This window comes from Halichoerus grypus, chromosome 8, assembly GCF_964656455.1.
Source record: "Halichoerus grypus chromosome 8, mHalGry1.hap1.1, whole genome shotgun sequence".
Taxonomy (NCBI): Eukaryota; Metazoa; Chordata; class Mammalia; order Carnivora; family Phocidae; genus Halichoerus; species Halichoerus grypus.
Window position 1 is genome coordinate 57,900,410 of NC_135719.1, and position 22,260 is coordinate 57,922,669.

Here is a 22,260-nt window from a genome sequence, read left to right on the forward strand (position 1 = left end):
CCACTGTCTATACCCCGAGGCCACTGGAGGAGAAATTTGGCTGCCTCAGTGGTAACCTGGTGGCCTGAACCACCTTCACAGCTGCAGACCCAAGCTGCCGCATACACGCCCGTCCGCGCTGAGAGAAGGAAGCCGCTGGGGGGCAGCAAAGGCTCGCAGGTTTATCCTTACAGCGGCTATTCTTTATATTGTGCCGCATTTTGCCTTTTTTTTTTTTTTTTTAACGAATTGCTCTCTTTTAGAAATTTAATTTTCGAATCCGAACTACACGGTATGATCAGGGACCCCGTTTGTCATTTCCTCTCAGAAATACATTTTTTCCTGCCAGAATTTTACTTTTTCTCCCTCCTGTCATTTCCATAAACCAGAGCTTTCCCTTGCCCCAGGAAGGCCAGGCCCAGGCGGATCCGAGTGAGGAGCTGGCGAGGTGGCATGGACAGTGGCAGAGCCGGACGCTCGGCGCGGATCCGGCCCCTAGGGAGCTGGACCAGGGAGTACCTGCAGCAGGAGCACACTGGGCCTCAGGAACCCTGGGTGGGGCCGACTTTGCAGCTGCTCAGCACCCTTGGCTACTACAGTGGAGACACCGATCTGATGCCCTGACAAATACCTTTAGAACCTGGCTTTGGGGGGAGGAGATTTGGCGAGAGTCACCAAACCACACCTCGCAGCTCTTGGATCCTGGAGAAGTTTGTGAATATCACGTCTGTGTCTCAAGACGAAAACAACTCACTAAGGTTTCACACTTTCCAGGAAAGGCCAGCGGAGACCTGATATAGGCCAAATGAAGCGTGCGGGAGCCTTTCGAGGCTCACAAGAGGACCCCGCGGCAGGGGCGGCGGGACTGGGAGCGGCGCGCGAGGAGGCGCCCGCAAAGCGCTCTCGCGGAGTCGGGCGGGGGTGCTCCCTGAGGTGACAGGAGGAAGCGGGAGGTGGAGGGTAGAGAGGAGGTCCCGCCCCCACCTCGCTCTCCTTTACGGGAAGTGATGTGGGGCCAGACGGAAAATACCCGCCAAGGACCCAAAAAGGGCCGGCAACGGGTGGACGCGGCGCGCGCGCAGGCAGAGCGACGCGGGCCCAGCGAGGTCCGGCCAGGTGAGCCCGGCAGCTGCGGGAGGTGTGGGAGGCGCCGCCCGACCCCCGCGCCCGGTGGGTTCCGCGTCAACCGGACAGTCGAGCACCCTAGCGGGCGAGTGGCAGGGCTGGCCCTGGGGTTAGGCGTGGAGGCTGCGATTCCTCGCGCAGCTTCTGCGCGTCTGAGCCCGGCGGAAAAGTTGCTTTGCCTCTCCCAGGCCCTCAGCACAGACCCTACCGGGACAACCTCCGGGGGTCGGGGGCAGCATGGGCGAGGTGCTGGTTAGTTGCAGTTCCAGGTTTGGGACCGGGCTGAGGTCACCTCCGGGGGGCATCCAGGTGCTTGGGTTCCCGTCGGGGGTGGGGGGTGGGGTGGAGAAGGAAACTTCACTGGCAGGAGAGGAGGAAGGTTCCAGACCTCCTGCACTGCCCCATATTTCTTTCCTCCCTCCTGCTGTTTTCAGTTTAATTATTTAACGTCTTTACACCGTTGTTGATAGGGGTCTGGACAGCAAACTGGCTGGGAGGGAGAGGGTTCTTCCTTATCCTGTCAGTTAGACAGGAAGCCCAACCTGGCAACCAGGCCCCTGGATCTTGACTGCTGGTAGGGCTGATGTGGAGACAGGTTTGGTAACTATTGCCAAATCCTTGTCTTTGTCCCAATAGATCACCAATTAAGCAAAGTCAGGCCTGAAATGAAGGAAATCTTGTGAGCCCTTGACTCCATCTTCCCAGCCTTTTGGCTCCTGCTGGCCACCTAGGCCACATGGCTCCAGAATGTTCTGCCACAGGGTCCTCTTCTTTAGCTCTGTGGGCTAAGAGCTGTTTTTCCTTACTCCATGGATTCTGGCTTTATGGTCGGCTCTTCACTCAGATGTTGGGAGGGGGGAGTAGTGTTACGCCCTATGAGTTTTCTGTAATTATAGCTAATTTAATTTATTGCTGGTCGTTGTTCCTATCCCCTCCCCCCCCTTTTTTTCCTTCTTAAAAACTTGCTTTAGGGGCAAAACAATCTGGAAAACAGGGCTCTACAGATGGTTAGAGATAAGAAAGGTTAATAAAATACTGAAAGAACCTGACTGAAGATCATTTTTCCCCTTTTATTTTATGTTGGTTTTCATTCCTACTTTCTTCTTTTAAATCATGAATTTATTTTATTTTCATGCCTGAAGCCAACTCATTTAGCTATCTCAGCCTTTCTTCCTTCCTGCCTTTCTTCCTTCTTTTCCTCCTTTCTTCTTTCTTTCTTGCTTTCTTTCTTTCTTTTTCTTTCTTTCTTTCTCCCTGAACTTGTGAGGATTTATTTCTAGACCCTTAATTCTACTCCATTGATCTATTTGTCTATCCTTATGCTAGTATCATAGTCTTTATTATTGTAGTTATGTAGTAGGATTTGAGCATGGGAAGTGTGAGTCCTCCCATTTTGCTCTTCTTTTTTTGAAATTGTTCTGGCTATTCTGGGTCTCTTGAATTTTCATATGAAATTTAAGATCAGTTTCTCCATTTTTTTTGCTTTGGTTTTAGAGCAGATGTAAGGGTTTTGAAGTAGGCAATAATCTCTAGGAACCAGACTCTTGATTTCTCCCTTCCAAATCTGCTTTTCACTTAGTCTTTTACATCTCAGTTAATAACAATTTTACTCTTCTAGATTCTCAGACTAAACACTCTGGAGTGACCCCTGATTCTTTTCTTTTTCTTATTCCCACATCTAATTCTTTAGCAAATCTCATTGGTTCTACTTTGAGAAAATATGATAAATATAGGATAAAAACCATCTCTCACCATTTCCACTGCTTCTGCCAAGATCCTGTCATTTCTGTCACTGCAGAAATTACTGCAAATGCCCCCTACAGGGCCACCCTGCTTCTACCCTCACCACTCTACAGTCTGTTGTCCACACAGCAGCCAGAGGTCATTATGCCACTCACCTCTCTGTTCACAACCTCTGGTAGCTTTTTATCTCAGAAGAAAAGCAAAGTCCTCATCGTGGCTTACAAGCCCCTTAGGTGGTGTGTGGCTTCATCTTCCATTGTTCTCCCCTTGCCTACTCCACTTCACCCACACCCTAAGTGAATTTGCTCTTTCCTCTTCCTGGAATGCTCTTTCTTTGAATGTCTGCATGGCTTTCTCACTCATTGCATCCAAGTCAAAAGTCATTTCTTTAGAGAGGCTTTCTTGAACCATCCCATCTAAAATAGCATCCCTCACCCCACCCATCATTTTTTGCCCCCTAACCTTGCCTTATTTTTCTTTTCTTTAGAGTATCTATAGCAGTAACTGTCATTACATACACACACACACACACACACACACACACACACACACACACACTATTGTCTCCCACTGGTAGAATAGACTTCATGAAGGTCGGGAATTTGTCTTGTTCACTATGGTGTGCATAGTGCCTAGAATGGTTTCTGGCACGTAGTAAGCTCTAAAAAATATGTGTTGAAAGAATGAAAAGGGAACGAGAGACTGAGAAATGAGGATCATCTACTGTTGCTTTTTCTCTGTTCCTTCACACTTCTAAGAGAAGCAGTGTCCGTAGTTACACTAACATCTCCTATGTCTGTCCTGTTCTATCCTCTTATGCCCCCAAGACAATGGTTTTAGCCTCCTTGGAAAGGGAAAGACTTTGGGTTCTTCCCACAGTGGCGGTGGGGGGCCTCTCCACTGTTGCCTGGGCAGACTGTGTGGGGGCACTTGGCTCCTGCTTCCAGTGACACCACTTCTTGTGCTGAATTCAAATTCAAGAAAATGGAAATTCCTTTCTTGATGAATATTTTGCACTACAGTGAATTAATCTTTCTCTGGCTTCTAACTGAAGTTTCACTCCCGACACACATTTGGCATTTAATTACATAGCTACTGTAGACTGTCAACTGTTTATGTATATGTTGTCTTCTGTGTCTTATGGCTAGATTGTAATACCCTGGAGACAGAGCATGACTTTAGCTCACTTTCTGAGTCTTATGGTGCAAGGTATCTTGGATAAAAGGAATGTTCGGTAAACTCTTGCTGAATGTACCAATAAGTTAATGAATAAGCCCGGATTTATTTTTATCATTGGAAACTTCTAGTCCATACCTTTCATTTTTCTTAGCCAACAATATCTTGTTTTAGTCCACCTTATTTTGCTGCTTCTGATAGAGCAGTATTGGCTACAGTTGAGTAGGATTTCCTGCTGCCCTTTCTCAGCGAGAATTGAATTAATCAGCCTAGAGAGTATGGTAATTGATCTTGTAAGTTATTTAAAAATTGAAACTACCTTCCATTATTATTTAAACTTATCTTGGAATGTGCCATATCTGAATCTTCACTGCAAAATATGGAAACGGATTATTTTTACATATCTAGGGGATATATACAAATATATATTTTCCCTAATGAATTATACATTTGAAACCTCCTGAAAAACAAAACAGAGCTTGCATATTTAAAGTCTGAGCCCCTAACTAACTAGATGGGAGGAATCCTTTCATAATGTGAATGTCCATCAGATTATCACGAAGTACACTTTCAATACCTTGCAATTTTATAAGTCAATTATACCTCAATAAAGCTAAAATTAAAAAATAGTGTGAGCCCCAAAGAAACAAGATTGTGTTGCCATTATCAAAACAAGGGTGACTTCCGAAGAGAGTAATTTTTCCCTTTCATGGCTTTTGCTTTTTATGCCTTGTGCAGTTTTTGCTAGAACCACATTTATTCCCCCGTTTCTTGGTCAGGAAGTTTAAGTTTATGATCTGGTTTCCCTTAAGCTGATTACCTTGGGAGCAGACATGAGCCTCCCCTGAGTTGGAGGAAGAGATAAAGGGTTTGTAATTAACATTATGTCTGGAGGGTGAGATGGGGAGCAGGGAGCATCCAGCTCATTCGGCCTCCTGTCTGCTCAGGCAGCAGGGAAGGCACACCACATTCTTTGTTTTGTATGAGTGAGGTCTACTAACACTCACATTTTATTTACTGTTAACTAAAATTTGATGCCTCGTTTACTCAAGAGGAAGGTTGACAGTTATTTTTCCACTTATTTGTTTGTTTATTGCCTCTTTATATGTTACTCTTGAGAAGGCCTTCCATTTAGTGCCCCAGCCACCTTAGAACTACCCACATGTATGGAATCAGACTTTTGATTCTTAAAATTGAACTTTTAATGTGGGGTTGGAGATAGGGTGCTAGATTTAGCAAGTGAAAAAAAAAAAAAGAAATTTGCACTTTGGATAAACAATGAATAACTTCTTACTAGAAGTATGTTCCATAAATACTTATACTAAGAAACGATTTGTTGTTTATATGAAATGCAAATGTAACTGGGCATCTTGTATTTATTTATTTTTAAGATTTTATTTATTTGACAGAGAGAGACCGCGAGAGAGGGAACACAAGCAGGGGGAGCAGGAGAGGGAGAAGCAGGCTTCCCACAGAGCAAGGAGCCCGATGTGGGGCTCGATCCCAGGACGCTGGGATCATGACCTGAGCCGAAGGCAGACGCTTAACGACTGAGCCACCCAGGTGCCCCTGGGCATCTTGTATTTAATCTGGCAACTCTAGTCTGATAAACCCATTTATGAATAGGAAATGAATTGATCATGATAATGTCCAAAGAATGACTGAGCTATGGCTTATTTTGGTGACCGCACATGTGTCTATCTTAAGGACAGAGAGGGGGTGCCTGGCTGGCTCAGTCTGTGGAGCATATGACTGGTGATCTTGGGGTTGTAGGTTTGAGCCCCACATTGGGTGTAGAGATTACTTAAAAAATAAAATAAAATCTTTAAGGACAGAGAGGACTTATAAACTCAAGGAGTATAAGAAGGGGAAGGAAGTTGAAGAAGATTTAGTTTTATTTTAGTCTTTTGTAGGTTAGGAAATTCACATCCACAGACTTTAAGTCACTTTGTCAGATCATAGAGTTAGTGGCAGAGCCAGGACTGGAACTCCAGGCACAGTGGTTGTCTGTCGCGTAATGTCTTCCTATGAGATTATAAGATATATATATATATATATATATGTTTTCATGTTGACCCTTAATTACTTTTTTTAAAAAATTCCAGTATAGTTAACATACATAGTTTCAGATGTACAAGATAGTGATTCAGCAGTTCCCACCCTAAATCCCTTCTGTTGTCACCATCCTAGGATCACTCCCTTATCACACTGTCCTTCCAGTCCCCAGATCCAATGGCAGGCAAAGCCACTCTCATGAGACACCCTTGACTTTTCTCGGAGAGCCTCCTGACTGTCAAAAGCCACCATTTGGTTGCATTCCCTGTGACGATGCCAGAAAGTCTGCTCTTCAACGTGTTTTTATTCCTTTTGAGGTCTTGTTAATATTTCTGTTCCTTTTAGGTTTTTATTATAAGATGCTTTGATTACAGTGCACTTCCTGAGAGTAATTCCCCAACAACCAAGTATTGTCTTATTGACAGCCTGCTCGCTTTGTGGCCTACTCCTATGAAACTGCTCATTGCCTTGCATTGTGGTACAACAAATATGAAAGATATATGGGAAGGATAAATAGATTGCACAGATAGAGGTGACTTGCCCTGAAGAGACGTGTTCTTATAAAATGCCGAGTTATTTTATTATTATCTTAAAATTATTCGTGCTTATTTAAGAAAGCAGCCTTGAAAATGAACATGCTTCCTGTGTCACTAGACTACTGTATTTCAGAGCCACTAATCTTGTTTTTTCATAGGTTCGTTGATTAATTCATATAAAGCCTTACCAGCTGCCAGGTCAAAGCATAATAATAAAATCGGTTGTCAAGAGACTGAAAAATCTGTTCGTTCTTATTAACCGCAGTTCATCTATCCTACCCTGATGCCACCACATGGGTGGCTGGTCACGTCTTATCTGGGTATGACTGGTTACTTATCTCCTGTGTATTCATATCATTAAAAACAAAGACAGGGTCTCAGTCAACTAACTAAACCTTATGATAAGGTATTTTTATTCTTGTTATACTAGCCCTAAGATGGGGGGGATAAGACATAGAAATAGGTCATGACTTAAATGTTCATTTGAGATACCCAAGAATTGTAAAATATAATCTATGGTGGTGGTCAGGATTTCTTTGTTTCTTACAAAGCGTGATTGATTTTCATAATGAATCTCACCATTGCAAGGGAGTGACCCCAAGAATGAGTAAAAAGGTCTAGCAGCCCTTGAAAAGATAAGGTATTATTCTAGTTAGATACTGGAGACCAGATGTGGCCAAACAAGCTGCTGGCTGTTCCTAACTGGGCTTCCATTGTCAGGGGCAAGGTCAAGTGTTGCCCCACTTTGCCCCATTTTGCTTTGGCACAGAAAGCCATGGAGTGGGTTGTGATGCTTCCTCAGGGAGTGACTCACCCCTGTGTTCTGGAGCTCCTGCTTGAATGTGGGGGAGCCCACGTAGCTGGGACTTAGTAGGATGGCTTTTAGTCTCTAATATTGCTGATAATTAACTATGTGATATTGCACCAGAGGTTCTCAGTTAAGGCTGATTTTGACGCCCTCCGCCCCTGGGGACATTTGGCAATGTCTGGAGACAGTTCTGGTTGTCACAACTGAGGAGTTACTACTGGCATTTCGTGGATAGAGGTGCAGGATGGCCCCTCATGACAAAGGATTACCCTGCCCAAAATGTTAATGGTGCCAAGGCTGAAAAACCCTGCATTAGACAAATCACTGAATCTCCCTGGCCTGCATTTTTCTGAGTTACACATTCTCTCCATCATGTAAAGTTCACTAAGCCTGAGTCCACCACTGTTGTCTTTCTCACTTCTCTCTTACCCTGATTCTAAGTCATTAAATGTAGAATAGGGTCCAGGTGTGGATATTGATGGGCAGTCGGGACTGAGAACCCCTGCCCTCGGGGATCACATGGAGTAGGTCTTGTGAGGGTGCCAGGTGGACCATCTGAGAGGAATGGACCCTGTGGTGACAGCCTGTCTGTAGGCATTCGGCCATGTGATTCAGCATTAAGTGGAAGCCTGCCAGAAACCCACAGAGAACATTGTGACTGAAGGTTTGGTCTCTAAATTCCTCAGAGCCCTGTGCTCTCAGCACTTATGCGTGATGAGCTCTCAGCTCACCAGAGTGTCCATGCCCCAAATTTCCAGCCAGCAACCATACCCTTGTGCCAGGGGTGCCTTGGACACCAGAGTTTCCCAAGGAAATATTAAGATGGACAATTTCTTGATGAACACCTGATTTTCTGCTTAACTAGAGCCTCTCTGAAAGATTTAAAAGTCAACAATAAAAACTCCCTACACTAAGTTGTCAGCCCATTTTGCCCCCCAGGTAAGGAAACCTCATTTACTATGCTTAGAGCATCATGTAATTTAAGTGCTGGTAGGCCCTAGAAACCAGGTAGCTCAGCCTCCCCTCCACCTCAGAGGTTCAGAGCTGTGCTCAAGGCCACGTGGTTAACTGATGACAGAGAAGGTTCTAAAAGACAGGTCTGTCTGCTGGTTCTTCACTGTGTTCTTTCCATGTCCCTATGCTAGTATTTCTTGATCGTAACCAGGTATAAACACGGGCAAGACAAAATTGTGTTGTTTTGTTGTTTACAGGAAATGACTTTCAGATGGAACTTTAACAACCAGTGTCTCTTCCTTGACCCTTCTGAAGTATCACAGGAAGTGAAACAAGTATACTATGCTTTTAACCTGAGTTAAAAGCATCCAGAAATAACTGAGTGCTTGCCATGGCTATGTGCCAGCCACCATCATTTCTTCCCTATATTGCTGCTTTTCTGGTCCCGTTCTTGCCCCCTCCCCCTGCCCCTGCCACAGCCCATGCCTCACACAAAGCCAGTGAAATTTAAAAGTAAATTAGATCGCATCCTTCTTCTGCTTTAAATTCCTCTGCTGTTTCCCACTGCAGTTGGTGTAAGATTCAGATGTTCTGATCGTGGTCTGTAGATGTCTCCATGATCTGGGCTCTGCTGGCCTCCATGGCCTCAGCTCGTCCCTGTGCCTTCATCTCCAGACTCATCTCCTTCCTTTCTGTTCCTTGGAGGTGCCAAGCTCATTCCTTCCTCAGAGCCTTTGCGCTTGCCCTTACCTCTTCCTCAATGTGTTTTTCTCTAGATCCTCACCTGGCTGGCTGCTTGGCATCATTCAGATTTAATTTCAAATATCATTCCTTCAAGGAAGGAGGGATGGGGTGGCTGGGTGATAGACACTGGGGAGGGTATGTGCTATGGTGAGCGCTGTGAATTGTGTAAGACTGTTGAATCACAGATCTGTACCTCTGAAACAAATAATGCAATATATGTTAAGAAAAAAAAAGAAGAAGTTAGCAGGAGGGGAAGAATGAAGGGGGGGAAATCGGAGGGGGAGATGAACCATGAGAGACGATGGACTCTGAAAAACAAACTGAGGGTCCTAGAGGGGAAGGAGGTGGGAGGATGGGTTAGCCTGGTGATGGGTATTAAAGAGGGCACGTTCTGCGTGGAGCACTGGGTGTTATGCACAAACAATGAATCATGGAACACTACATCTAAAACTAATGATGTAATGTATGGTGATTAACATAACAATAAAAAATTAAAAAAAAAAAGAAGTGGGTGATGACTTTCACCCTGATGACTCTGTTGAAAGTAGCCTCTGGTCACTCACTATCCTATTATTATTGTGTTGTTGTCTTCACAGTACTTACTACCATTTGAAATTATTTTATCCTTATGTTCACTTATTTATTGTCTCTCTCTTCCTGCTAAAATGTTCTCTCCATGAGGGCAGGAGCTTTGTCTGTTTTGTGAAGTGCTATGTGTTTAACCCATAGAATCATACCTGGCACATGACAGATGGTAAGATAATAATGAATGAATGACGGGGTGCCTGGGTGGCTCGGTTGGTTAAGTGTCTGCCTTTGGCTCAGGTCATGGTCCAGGGTGCTGGGATCGAGCCCTGCATCGGGCTCCCTGCTCAGCAGGGGCTCTCCTTCTCCCTCTGCCCCTCACCCCACTCATGCTCTCTCTCTCAAATAAATAAATAAATAAAATCTTAAAAAAAATAATGAATGAATGACAAAGTAAATGAGCAGTTGGTGATAGAGAAGATTGCTTTACAGATTTAGTGCTATGTAATTCCTGTTTTCTCTTACATGTTGGACTTTATTTTTTAAACTAAAACCAGAATGCTAGTTTATTGATACGTGAGAAGTGGAACTGTTAAGCAGACTAGATTTTTTTCTTTGAGGACTAATGCACTTGCTTCCTGTAGTAAAACTCCATGGGGAGCACATATAAAAGAAGACAGCTACTTGGGAAGCACAGACTCAGGGCACAGGGACTTAGAAATCAAAAAGATCCGAGAGCTACCGTGTGCTGGAAAAGGCCTGAAAGATCATCCTGGTAATGGTTCCTCATAACTGGCTGTCTGTGAAAATCACACGGAGAGATTTATTAAAACATACCCACACAAAGCCACACATTTTCCAGTCTCTCCTGTGGAGATTCTAATTTGTTCGTTTGCAGCCAGGCCTGGGGAATCCATGTTTTCTTTGAAATGCTGCCAAAATGATGGATGGTGCACAACCAGCTTTGGGAACCAGTGACAGCCCACCCCTGTTTCCAGATAAGTAAACTGAGGCTCAGAGAGCTCAAGTGCCTCACTCGGGGTGACACATAGGGTGAGCAGGGAGATGGCACTCAAATCTCCCAGCTTCCTCTCTGCACTGTTCACAGAACATGACCACAAAGTTTCTCAAGGGCAGAGGCAGCACCACCTCGGAAATTGCTGGTTTATTACTTTTTTCTTTATTTACACAAAACTAACCAGTCTGCTGTCAAACAGGAAATGCATACAGCCTAGTTTTCCTTTTTTATTACAAAGTGTCAGATCAATTAGAGTTTAGATTCTGGGGCTGCAGAGTGACCATCAAAGTGTGGTTCTGGGGCCAACACCATCAGCACCATCTGGAACTTGTTAGAAATGCGGATTCTCAGCCCAGCAGTACTGAATCTGAAACTCTGGAGGTATGGCCCACAGTCTGTATTTTAAAGCCATCCAGAAGATTCTGATGCACACTCAAGTTTGAGAACCACTGTCCATGGCTGCATTTTGCAATTCAACCATTGGTTAAAGCCGCTGGCCTCGGCCTTTTAGTTCGTGACTCATTAACATCAAGGCCTCAAGTTAAGCTAGCCATCTGCTTTCTTTGGTGACATTTAATCAAAACAGGGCCTAATGTTATCAATCTTCATTAGAATGCCATACACAAGGAAGGAGGGGGAGGGATTACTACTTATTGAGCATGTGCTGTGTGTGAGGAACCATGTTTGAGGCTATTACTTATTTAATTCTCACCACCATCCTGCTAGGTGGGTATAGTATCCTTATTTTACAGATTTGGAATAGGAGGCTGGTAGAGGTTAAACATGGTCTTCTCTATGGGTCCTTTGACCAACTATAGTTGTATGTTTTGCTATCCGTTGTCTCCCTAGAACAGCTGCTCTCAAACCTTCTTATGGATAACTGGGAATCCCCTGGGAAGCTTGTTATACATGCAAATCTCTCTCAGAGATCCTAATTCAGAAGACTGGTTGGAACCCAGGACTTTGGATTTTCATCAGGTACTCCAGGTGCTTCTGCTGCCAGTGGGCATCCGACCATACTTGGAGAAATCCTATCCAACTCCACGCCCAGTGGTTAGACTAGGTGTTCCTCAAGGTTTTGATGAGGTTCTGTGGTTCTCCAGTGTTTTGTGTGTTCACAGGCCTTGGGCACTGGGTGGGGATGTTGGCAGAACAAATATGAGCATGGGAGGAGGGAGCTTGGGAGCGTGTATAAAAGTAGTCTCATATTTCTGCTCTCTGCTGCCTCTTAGAGGGTTCCTAGGCCATGTTTTGGCTTTGAGTAACTTGATTCTTTCTGTTATCTATCCCAAATTGTGCAACTTTTCTTATAGCAACTTCACCCTTGTGTTGGTGGGATGCACAGTTGTGAGCAATTTCCTCCAGGCTGTAATTAATATCTATCGAATTCTGAGTTGCTTCGGCTTTTGAGGTCAGAAATGGGATTTCATCTGTTTGATGATAACATAGATACTTATTTTTTAGGGAAAGATTTGACATATTTTAATGAATGAGTTGTCAATCCATTAGGAGACTGAATGATTTGGTTCCATTATGAAGGAAAAAAGTAAGATGCAAATTGAAAAAGAATGTCCAGGATGCTGCCTGATGTCCTTCTTTGTGAGGTGGCATACTGATTGGTCCATAGGTTTGCAAGCAGCTACTGACAAATACCCCAGGTCTCCCATAGCATAAAAAAGATGCATGTGTCAAAAGATGGTGAGAACCTCCCAGGCCTTCGCCCAGTGGAGAAGTCAGCAATGTGGAAATATTAAATATCTTTAATATGTCTTAGTCCCTGAAATAAAATTGTGTAAGGCAAGGGCAGAAGGAAATTCACAAAAGCACACATTTCGGTCTCCTGAGATCCACTGTGCATAAGGCAAATTATTTTTGCCAGGAAGAAAATAACCAAGTTACAGGGTAAGTATCTAAGAATAATTTCTTTGGCCACTGCTGTTAGAGTTGACCATAACAGTGTGTAACTAGTGCAGTAGCTGGGGCTACCACTTGAATGCTTACTATGTGTCAGGAAGTATACAAACATTCTCTCATTTAATCCTCAACAGACTTTCAAAGTAGATATTATCCTTTATTTTACAGATGATGAAACAAGCTTAGGAGGATTAGGTAATTTTCGCAGGGCTGGGACTGAGGTTTCCAGGGATGAGAGACTGTCAGTTCTAGGGGTGCCTGGGTGGCTCAGTCATTAAGTGTCTGCCTTCTGCTCAGCTCATGGTCCCGGGTACCCTGGATCGAGCCCAACATCGGGTTCCCCACTCAGCGGGGAGTCTGCTTCTTCCTCTGCCCCTTCCCCCCTCACTTGTGCTCTGTCTCTATCTTTTTCTCTCAAATAAACAAATAAAATCATTAAAAAAAAAAAAGGACTGTCAGTGCTAAAACTAAGACAGTCCTGAGTAAACTGGGATGGTTGGTTACCCTGAGTGTCACCCAGCCCCCTGACCCACAGTTGATAGTTAAGAAGTAAGCCCAAAGGGTTCTGAGTAGTCAGACAGATGGTTCATATATGGAAACTTGCTGATCTGCCTCACGGAGACTTTCAGAACATTCCTCGGCACCCCCTTTCCTCCATTTTACATGCAGTTCTAATAAGCTTGATTATTTGGTTTCCAGGGTGCCTTGTCAATGAGAAACTGAACATTGGAAGGGGAAGTGGTTATTGTAGAAAGGCACACTGATTACCATGGTGAGGGACATCTGGCTGAAGGTGGGAGCAAGGAGAATGAAGTACGAACGAATAAAAGATGGAGTCATTACAGTAGTCAGGAGGTGTTTATTACAGTGGCAAACATCCCTTAATAAAAATAGCCGTTATTGAACACTATGTGCTGAACACTACTTTAAGCACTTCTAGGAATCACATAATTCAATTCTTACAAAATAATCCTATTATCCCTGTTCCATAGATGAGGAAACTGGGGCACAGAGAGGTTAAGTAACTTGCTGAAGATCACACAGCCAGTGAGTGGTAAAGCTGAGATTCAAAGTCTCCAGAGCCCAGATCCTCAACATCCTGCTTCACTGTAGGTCCTAGATGCTGAGGAGGTAGCACAACAAGTTAGTGATGTTTATTGTGATGTCCTGAATCATCCAAGAAAAAAAAAATTAAAGCATGGACATTACATTTTACAGTAGCCACCCCCTTATCCACAGGGAATGTGTTCCAAAGTCCCCAGTGGATGCCTGAAACCGTGGATAGTACTAAATCCTATATATACTATGTTTTTTCCTATACATACATACCTATGATAAGTTTAATTTATAAATTAGGTACAGTAAGAGATTAACAACAATAACTACTAATAGAACAATTATAACAATATACTGAATGAAAGTTATGTGAATATGGTGTCTCTCTCAAAATATCTTATTGTGCTATTCTCATCCTTCTTGTGATGATGTGAGATGATAAAATAACTATGTGATGAGTTGAAGTGACGTGATGATGTAAGCTTTGTGATGTAGCCTTAGGCAACTATTAGCCTTCTGATGAATCGTCAGGGATCATGAGCTTCTGGACCACTACTGACCCCCAGTACATGAAGCATCAGGAAGGAAAACCATGGATGGGGTGGGGGGTGTCCTAGTGTATTTTGTAGGAATTAATTTTTAAAATTTTATCAAAGTTCTACATGGACATAGTGCTACAGGCCTGTTACAGAAAGCCATCAGTCCCCTCCCCCAGCTCATTTCCTGCTCCGCAGAGACAACTGCTTTCAATTCTTGTAATTAGGTGACTCTTGCTAGTAGTTTCATTCCTTGTCTCTAAATGACATACTGGATCTTTCTATGGTCAATTTTCAGTTTTAAGCATTATTTAAATGCCTATGCCTAGACACTTTACCATGGAAGAAGAGAATTTTAATTCATTTCCCCACCCACCATACCACACGTGTATGCCATTTCCGTCCCCTACTCTCAAGTTTTGTCATAGGTTTAGTTAGATCAGTACATCCTGGGCTTGTTGTTTTCTTCTTTAGGTCTTCCCTCCGGGGCTGGGTGGATTCTCCAGAGAGCATTTGAACCACCTGCCTGTGGAGAATGCCTGCGTTCTGGAAGTTCCAGCCTGTGCGTGGGGGTGGAGGTATCTCAGTATTTAGAGGATTGGGATCTAAGCAGACTTCCACTATTTTTAGCCTTGACTTTACCCTCCTCTCCCCTCCAGGAGTGTTTGGGTGCTCTGAATGCCTGAGCCTTTCTGCAGATTCTGTGATGAGTTGATTTTTGGCTGTCCCTAGTGGCAGGTAGAGTCATCTTTCCCAGGTCTGCTCATCAGTTACCTCTTGTCCATTTACTTTCTAGCTTCCACATTTTGTTGCTGTTGTTTCCACTCACTTTCTCTTTGTCCTTGTGAGTTCATACCTAAAACAACAACAACAACAACAAAAACCTCTTTTTACTGTTACATTAGTGAGATTTGAGGAGGTAGCAGAACTAAGGTGTGTGTTTGGTGCACCATCTTTATCCTAAAGTTGGAAAGACATTTTAGAAAGCTTTCAATGTGGAGGGGTCAAAAAACGTTTTTGTCGCTCTAATGGGAAGACCACTAGTTCTATGAAAAATGGAAGTTTTACTTCTACCTGCTACTCAAAGTGTAGTTCTAGGACTAGGACCATCCGTAGTACCTGGGCATCACGTGGGCCCCATCCAAACTTATTGAATCAGAATTAGCATTTTATCAAAATCCCTAGGAGAGTCCTAAGCATGCTGAAGATTGAGAAGTGCTAATATGAAGTACTTTACTCAACTCCTACTGTAATTAGGATAAGCGAATTTTAATGAACTTTAATCTGGGATTTAAAAATCTTGGTATATTCCCTTACTAAATTATTCTCCAAATTCTAGAGGTTGCTGTGAGATAATATAGAGGCGTATATAAGTTTCATGAAAATGCATCCTCTCTCCCTTTATAAACCATGTCTGTCCATTTGAGTCAACATCAGATGTGAACCAAAAATTCCATGTCATTTGCCATGAGAGATTTCAGACTGGTTATGTTCAGGCTTTTTTTAGCTGCCCACAGTTCTCGAGGTTGGTGATAGGATTTTATAGATTGGATAGGCTGAGTTTTCAGTCACACATCAAGCTGCCAAAGTTAGAGGGTGGCTTCCCTTAGAGGCAAAGGAAAGATTAATTAGTTTAAGCCCAGCCTCTGTCCCAGTGACTGGTATATGCTCAGCAAGTGATTGTGGGATGAGCGAGCCAAAGATACAATTCCTGTCTTCAAGATATTCACCAACCAACATAAATTGGATGTCACCATACAGGGTTGACCAGCTCTAGGAAAGAGTAAGCACAGAGAAGGGGCATTTAACTTAGCATTACTGGCAGAAGGAGCCGAAGGGCTACGTGATTTGATGAACCTCACTTGGTGCGTTTAGGGCAGGGGCTCTCAGTTTAGTGTGTATTAGAATCACTTGGTGGGCTTGTTAAAACACAGACCCTGTGGCCATCCTGACAATTCCAGATTCAGTACACCTGGGGTGGGCCCAAGAATGTGCATTTCTAACCCATGTCCTGGGTGATGCTGAGGATACTGATTTCACATTTTGAAAACCACTGGTTTTAGAGAATTATAAATAGTTCTCGTGGCTGGAGTCAGTGGGCAGGGAATAGTAGGTGATACTGAAGGCAGAAGTCTAAGGAGTAGGGAGTTCATTATGGAGTTTGTGGGGAGTCAGGTTTTACAGAGGAGAATGATGAACGCCCATTTGCAGTTTGGAAAGATCATTTTGGTGTGGTGAGGAGGATGGATCAGTAGCAGGGCCAGGCTGGAGGCCGGAAAACTAATTAAGTGGATGATCATAGCCATCCAGATGACAAATTAAAAAAACTTGGAGGAGGAAAGATCCCTAGAACTTGGTGGCCTGTTGGAATTGGGAGGGGAAGAGGGGAAGGAGTCATATCGGACCATCAGATTTCTGGCTGGGTGGGTGTCGGGATTGTGTTACTCAAGACATAGGAAGAGAGGGGGTCTGAAGCAGGGTCTGGAAAGAAGAACAAAGGAGGTAAGTCAAGGGCAGGACATGTTGAATTTGAAATGGCAGCAGGAAATCTGGGTGGTCCTCCCAGTAGACAGTTTTCTTTCTGGGTCTGGAGGCCAGGAGAGGCCTGGTAAGTCATCTAGCCCCAGCCCTTCTGCCACTTTCATTTGATCTCCTGTGTTGTTTGTTTGGATCAGGCATTGCATTTGGGAAGAAACACTATTGGTATAACCCTTAAGAGCCTGGAGAATGCAATACTTTTAAAGATTCTTTCTCAAGAAAAAAAATATTCTATTCTTTTGATTGGGGGAAAAGAGTTAGAATACCAGTCTTCTAACACCAGAAGAGGTTAATACAGCCACCTTCTGTCTGAGAGGCCAGGGGAATTGGGTTGTAGTAAGCTTGAAAGGAGCAAAATCACTTGACTGGTCTTCAGGCCATATGACGAACAGCTGAGACTAATTAGTGGGATTGTGGGTTTTTACAGAGATGCCTGATTTTGAAAGTTGATGGAGTGGACTGCTTCTCAAAAGATTCTTTTGAAAAACGTTTATAAGCAGGCAATTCTGACTTTAACATTTCTCTTTGTATTACATAGACAAAAAGTAACCTTTTTGAAGAGGACATGTGATTGGATGTTGTCTAATTGTTGAAGTGTTGGGAGCAACGTTTCTAAAGTTTTAGAAAAACAACCAACGACTTACACTCTCTCCTTCAAGGTATGGTTTTGTGTTAATATATATGTATGTTTTTTTTGTAGAGGTTTCGAATTACACCATGCTAATTTTCATGTACTTAGAATATATGCAATTTAACATAAAATACCACTGCACATGTTAACTTTGTTTTTTTTCTTTATTTAAACCAAAGACTAAGACACCTGCTAAATTTCTGGGGTGTAGTTTGAAAATTGCTTTTTTAATTACCGTCGAGTGGGTATGAATACTGACTGCATTTTTCCTTAACTTTAACAAAGTAACATAAGATTTTTTTTATTTAAATTCAATTAGCCAACTTATAGTACATCATTAGTTTCAGATAGTATGTTGAATAAGAGAGCTGATTAAGGAATTAAATTGCTCTAAGAGTTTTGCTCATCCTCTGAGGATTTCACAAAAATTCAAGCTTATTGGGATTTTGTTTTTAATATTGTTAATAGCTTTAATGGAGAAAAGCTGTATCTAAGTATGTGTTTTACTATAAGGTGTGTTCTATGATTTAAATTTGCCCCCAGAGAATTGTTAATTTTGTTAGGTTTGGCCGTAGTATTGTGATTATGTAAGGAAAGGTCCGTATATTTTATAGATGCTTAGTGATAGCACGTAGGAGTGGAAGATCTGGGGGTTGGGTCTCCTGGGGTCTGATGTTCTTTATACATTTCTCTCTCCTTCCGGATCTGTGCTGGTTGGCCAGGTCTGCCGTGATAAAGCGTTACTAACTGGGTGACCTCAACAGCAGACAGGTGTTGCAGGGTCGGTTCCTTCTGAGGACTGTGAGGAAGAATCTGTTCCAAGCCCCAATCCTTGGCTTGCAGACAGCCGAGTCTCCCGGTGTCTCACCTTCTAGTCTTCCCTCTATGCGTGTCCTTCCGTGTAGAAGGAGTTTGGATGCAGATACGCAGGTCATGCAGCAGATTAGTGTCAGAGTTGAGGCAGTGTCCTGATTTCCACTCCGGAGTGCTGACCAATTCCTCGTTTTGTTTTCTTTGGTGCGAGTTCAGGTTTTTCTCCTAGGAGTGAATCCAGAGCCCCGATGATCAGAAATCACAATGGAAGAAAGCCTTAATTAAAAGTTGACTTTCTCTGTCTAGATTCTTGGATTATAAAAAAAAAAAAAGTTTTGAAAAAAAAAAAGTTTTGAAAAAAAAAAAAAAGGTGTTGTGGGGAGGAATGTTTATTCATGAGGGCATCGTATCCATAGAACGTCCAGGTTGGATTTAATACATTCCAAGGGAGTTTATCCCCATCTTGGTTGCCTTCTCTGTCTCTTACGACTTTCTCCTTGTCCTTTGCAGACAGTGTTCAGTGACCCAGCAGCCATTAGAATACAAAAACATGATTTTTTTTTTTTTCTTTTTACTTGCCACTGCTGCCCACAAGACAGGAACTGTGGCAGCCAATGCTGAGGAAGCCTTGTGGCCAGCAGGATGGCACCATAGCAACCCAGACCTGCGCCTGTGAGCAGGTCCCGGAACCCAGGCTGCCCCCGCCCGCTCTTCCAGTTTCCGCCCTCCCGAGACCCTCAGCACCCGAGTGCTCAAAGAGGAAATGCTCACCACTTCCCTCTGCTTCTGTTATCTCCTTTTAGGATTAAAGCCATCCTTCCTTTCTTCTGCCCTCTGCACTTGGTCGATTTATAGCTAGAGCTCAAGGCAGAGCATACCTCAGAGGATGAGTCACGTAAAGCCCATTAAAAACAAAAGCTGATTTTCGCAGAAGCCATAACTCATTTGTACAGTCTTTGCAAGAGGATGTCTTCCTGCTTGCTTCTGTGCTCCTGGTGTTGCTGCGGTAGGGCTAGGCGCCTGCCCTCTCAGCACCGGCGGTTCTGTGGGGCTTGGAGGGTCGGGAGGTGAAGAGTGAGATCAGAGTGCTGCTCAAGAGAGAAGTTTGCATCACTGATGATTCTCTGGAGGCTGGAGCCGCTCTGCTCAAACACAGATACAGCTCATCCTTCCAAGAACTGAGAGCATCAGTTTGTTTGTTTTCTCCATTTCACACTCTGTTGGGTTTCTCTTCTCCCTGCTGTTGTCTGAGCAGGGAACCTTTAGCTATGAATGCTAGATTCATCACTCGGCAAATATTGAATGGATCTCCTATTTTCACAAGAAGGAGAAAGTCCAGATGGCTTTACCCTGGCACCTCTGTGCTTTGGTGACTATGGACTGTTGTTTAAAAAGTCTCCTCCTGGTGTCCTTCTTGGGTCTCTCTTCATTCTCAATGGTCATCCTATCTCTCCCATGGCCTCAGGAAATCAATTATGTTCATAACTCTAAAATCCATATTGTTAACACTGATTTTTCTTTTGAACCTTAGCCCTGTTTTCCAAATGCCAGTTAAACACCAACTCCCTGGATGTCCAACATGTCTAAGGGACATTTAATTGATCGTGTCTAGTACACTGTTAGCATTGTAGTAGTGTGGGTTCAAATGTTGGCTCTACAGTTGACTGAGTGACCTTGGAAAAGTTATTTAGCCTGTGTATCAATCTTCTCATCTGAAAATTAGAGCCCTTATAGGATTGTTATGAGGATTAAATGAGTTGTTACTTTATTTATTTTTAAAGATTTATTTATTTATTTAGAGAGAGAGAGCACCTATGCAGGAGGGAGGGAGAGGGAGAGAGAATCCCAAGCAGACTCCATGCTGAGCATGGAGTCTGATGTGGGTCTCCATCTCACGACCCTGAGATCATGACCTGAGTCGTTTAACTGACTGTGCCACCCAGGTGCCTCTAAATGAGTTGGTATTTTAAAGGACTTAGAGAAGCACTCAGTAAGTGTTGGTTATAATAATCGTCATCTCAAGTCACCTTCTCCTGTCTTCGTTAATGGTAATAGCATTCATTCCTTTACCAAACCAAAAGTTTTGGTTATCTTTAACTTCTATACCAGTCAGTTAAGAAGTTATACTGATTTTTCTACCTCCTAAATATATCTTGAATTATTCCTTTCCTCTTCTTTCCCACTGTCACCGACCCAAGTCAGATCACCACCTCTCCCATCTCCTTCTGACCCTCTGTTGTGTATTCCCAGTCTCCATGGAGCTGCCAGAAAGATCTGTCTAAGGCACACACCTTGTGTTCCCCTCTTTCATAAAAGTCTGCAGTGGCTTTCCATTGCCCAGAGGATAACACGGACTTTTTTTTTTTTTTTTTTTTTTTTTTACAGATTTTATTTATTTATTTGACAGAGACACAGCGAGAGGGAGAGAGAGAGAGAGAGAGCGTGTGCACAAGCAGGGGGAGTGGGAGAGGGAGAAGCAGGCTTCCCGCTAAGCAGGGACCCTGATGCGGGGCTCGATCCCAGGACCCTGGGATCATGACCTGAGCCGAAGGCAGATGCTTAACAACTGAGCCACCCAGGCACCCCCATGGACTTTTTATTTATGTTACAGAGGAGTCCTTTCAGGCCTCGGTTGCAGAGTCTCTCCCACCTTTATAGCCTCTGCCTGGACACATCCTCACCTATGCCCATGCACTGCTTTAGCCATCCTCTGCTGAGGCCCCCTAAGCTCACCATACCCTTCTCCCTCCTATACCTCTCCACTCCACGCCCACCCTCCCAGACCAGACACGTGGTCCCTTCTCACGTCTGGAAGCCTTGTCTGGGTTTTGTACTTTGAATGCCAGGCAGCCCTTACCTAATTCCATCAACAGTTATTTATACCTTTCAGGTTAGCATCAAAGATCATTTTGTTAATAGTTTCTGTTATCTTTAAAGGATGATGCTTATTTGATCTGTGAAGTCCTTTGTCACATCACTTTGTGAGCCGGGTGTTTTTTTTTTTTGAAGATTTTATTTATTTGAGAGAGAGAGAGAATGAGAGAGAGAGCACACGAGACGGGGGAGGGTCAGAGGGAGAAGCAGACTCCCTGCTGAGCAGGGAGCCTGATGCTGGACTTGATCCAGGGACTCCAGGATCATGACCTGAGCCGAAGGCGGTCGCTTAACCAACTGAGCCACCCAGGCACCCTAGCCTGGTGATTTTTGTCCATTCCCGTGTATCACTTGTCCCTTGATATGCCAATTTTAGTCCTTGACTCAGATGCTCTTCTGTGAAGTTTTCCTGATTCCCCCGCCAGGCATATTGGGTGCCTCCTCTTCCTTCTAACCCTCTCAGCCCCAGCCCTCCCACCTGCCCAGCATTGTGTGCATATTTGTTGCAGTTCTTGTTTTACTGTTCATTTCCACAGAGGGTGCTTCTATTAGACTGTTGCTCTTCCAGAGCTATGTTCTCAGCGTTTCACATAGTAATGAGTGCAAGGCATGTTCTCGAAGCTTCTTTGTTAAATGCATGATGTTTTAACTGATGTGTTTATAGGCTGGTGCCTGAATTTAATCATCATAACTATGCTCTCCCTCCTCAGTGACTTCAAGCTTTGCTGGTGTGTCTTTTGATCGTTGGCATAGGCCAGTCTACTTATCAAACTTTATTTGAGATTATTAACACCTTTGGGGTTGGTATTTGTATGTCATTTTGCATTTAATTTCAGTTAGGGACATTTGGTGTAGGTTTCTTGAGAAGTACTTCCATATCCCTCCCAGGTGATACTACCCTTCCTGACATCCCCCTAGGCTGTAGAATTTTTGTCACATTGCATTTGTCAGTCAAGCCAAGTTTATTTTCCTCTAAAACAACTTAAAGGTTCTGTTTAGACTAGCTCAAAAATCTATTTTTTAAGTCTTTAATAGTTATTAAGTGTTTAAAAACTAAAAGTGATTAAAGGTTTTTAGAAATCACAAAATGAAAATGTGCTTTTTTTTTTTTATGCTGTTATAAAACTTATAGCCACTGCTTGATGGAGGTGCGAAAGCGATATGCATCCAGTTGAAACTGCACTTTGAATATTGAATTTTGATCTTTTTCCAGTCTAGCAATATGGTAGGATACT

The 22,260-nt window shown here is 43.5% G+C and overlaps 1 protein-coding gene across 1 annotated transcript in view; it reads left to right on the forward strand.

Moving 5' to 3' along the window:
- The first annotated feature begins 953 nt into the window (after positions 1-953).
- RAB27A (RAB27A, member RAS oncogene family) overlaps positions 954-22,260 on the forward strand; it is a 69,367-nt gene continuing 48,060 nt past the window's right edge. The window contains exons 1-2 of the mRNA XM_036078275.2: positions 954-1,095; positions 17,246-17,366. The gene's annotated coding sequence lies outside the window, so the exon portion shown is untranslated. The remainder of the gene's footprint in view (positions 1,096-17,245; positions 17,367-22,260) is intronic.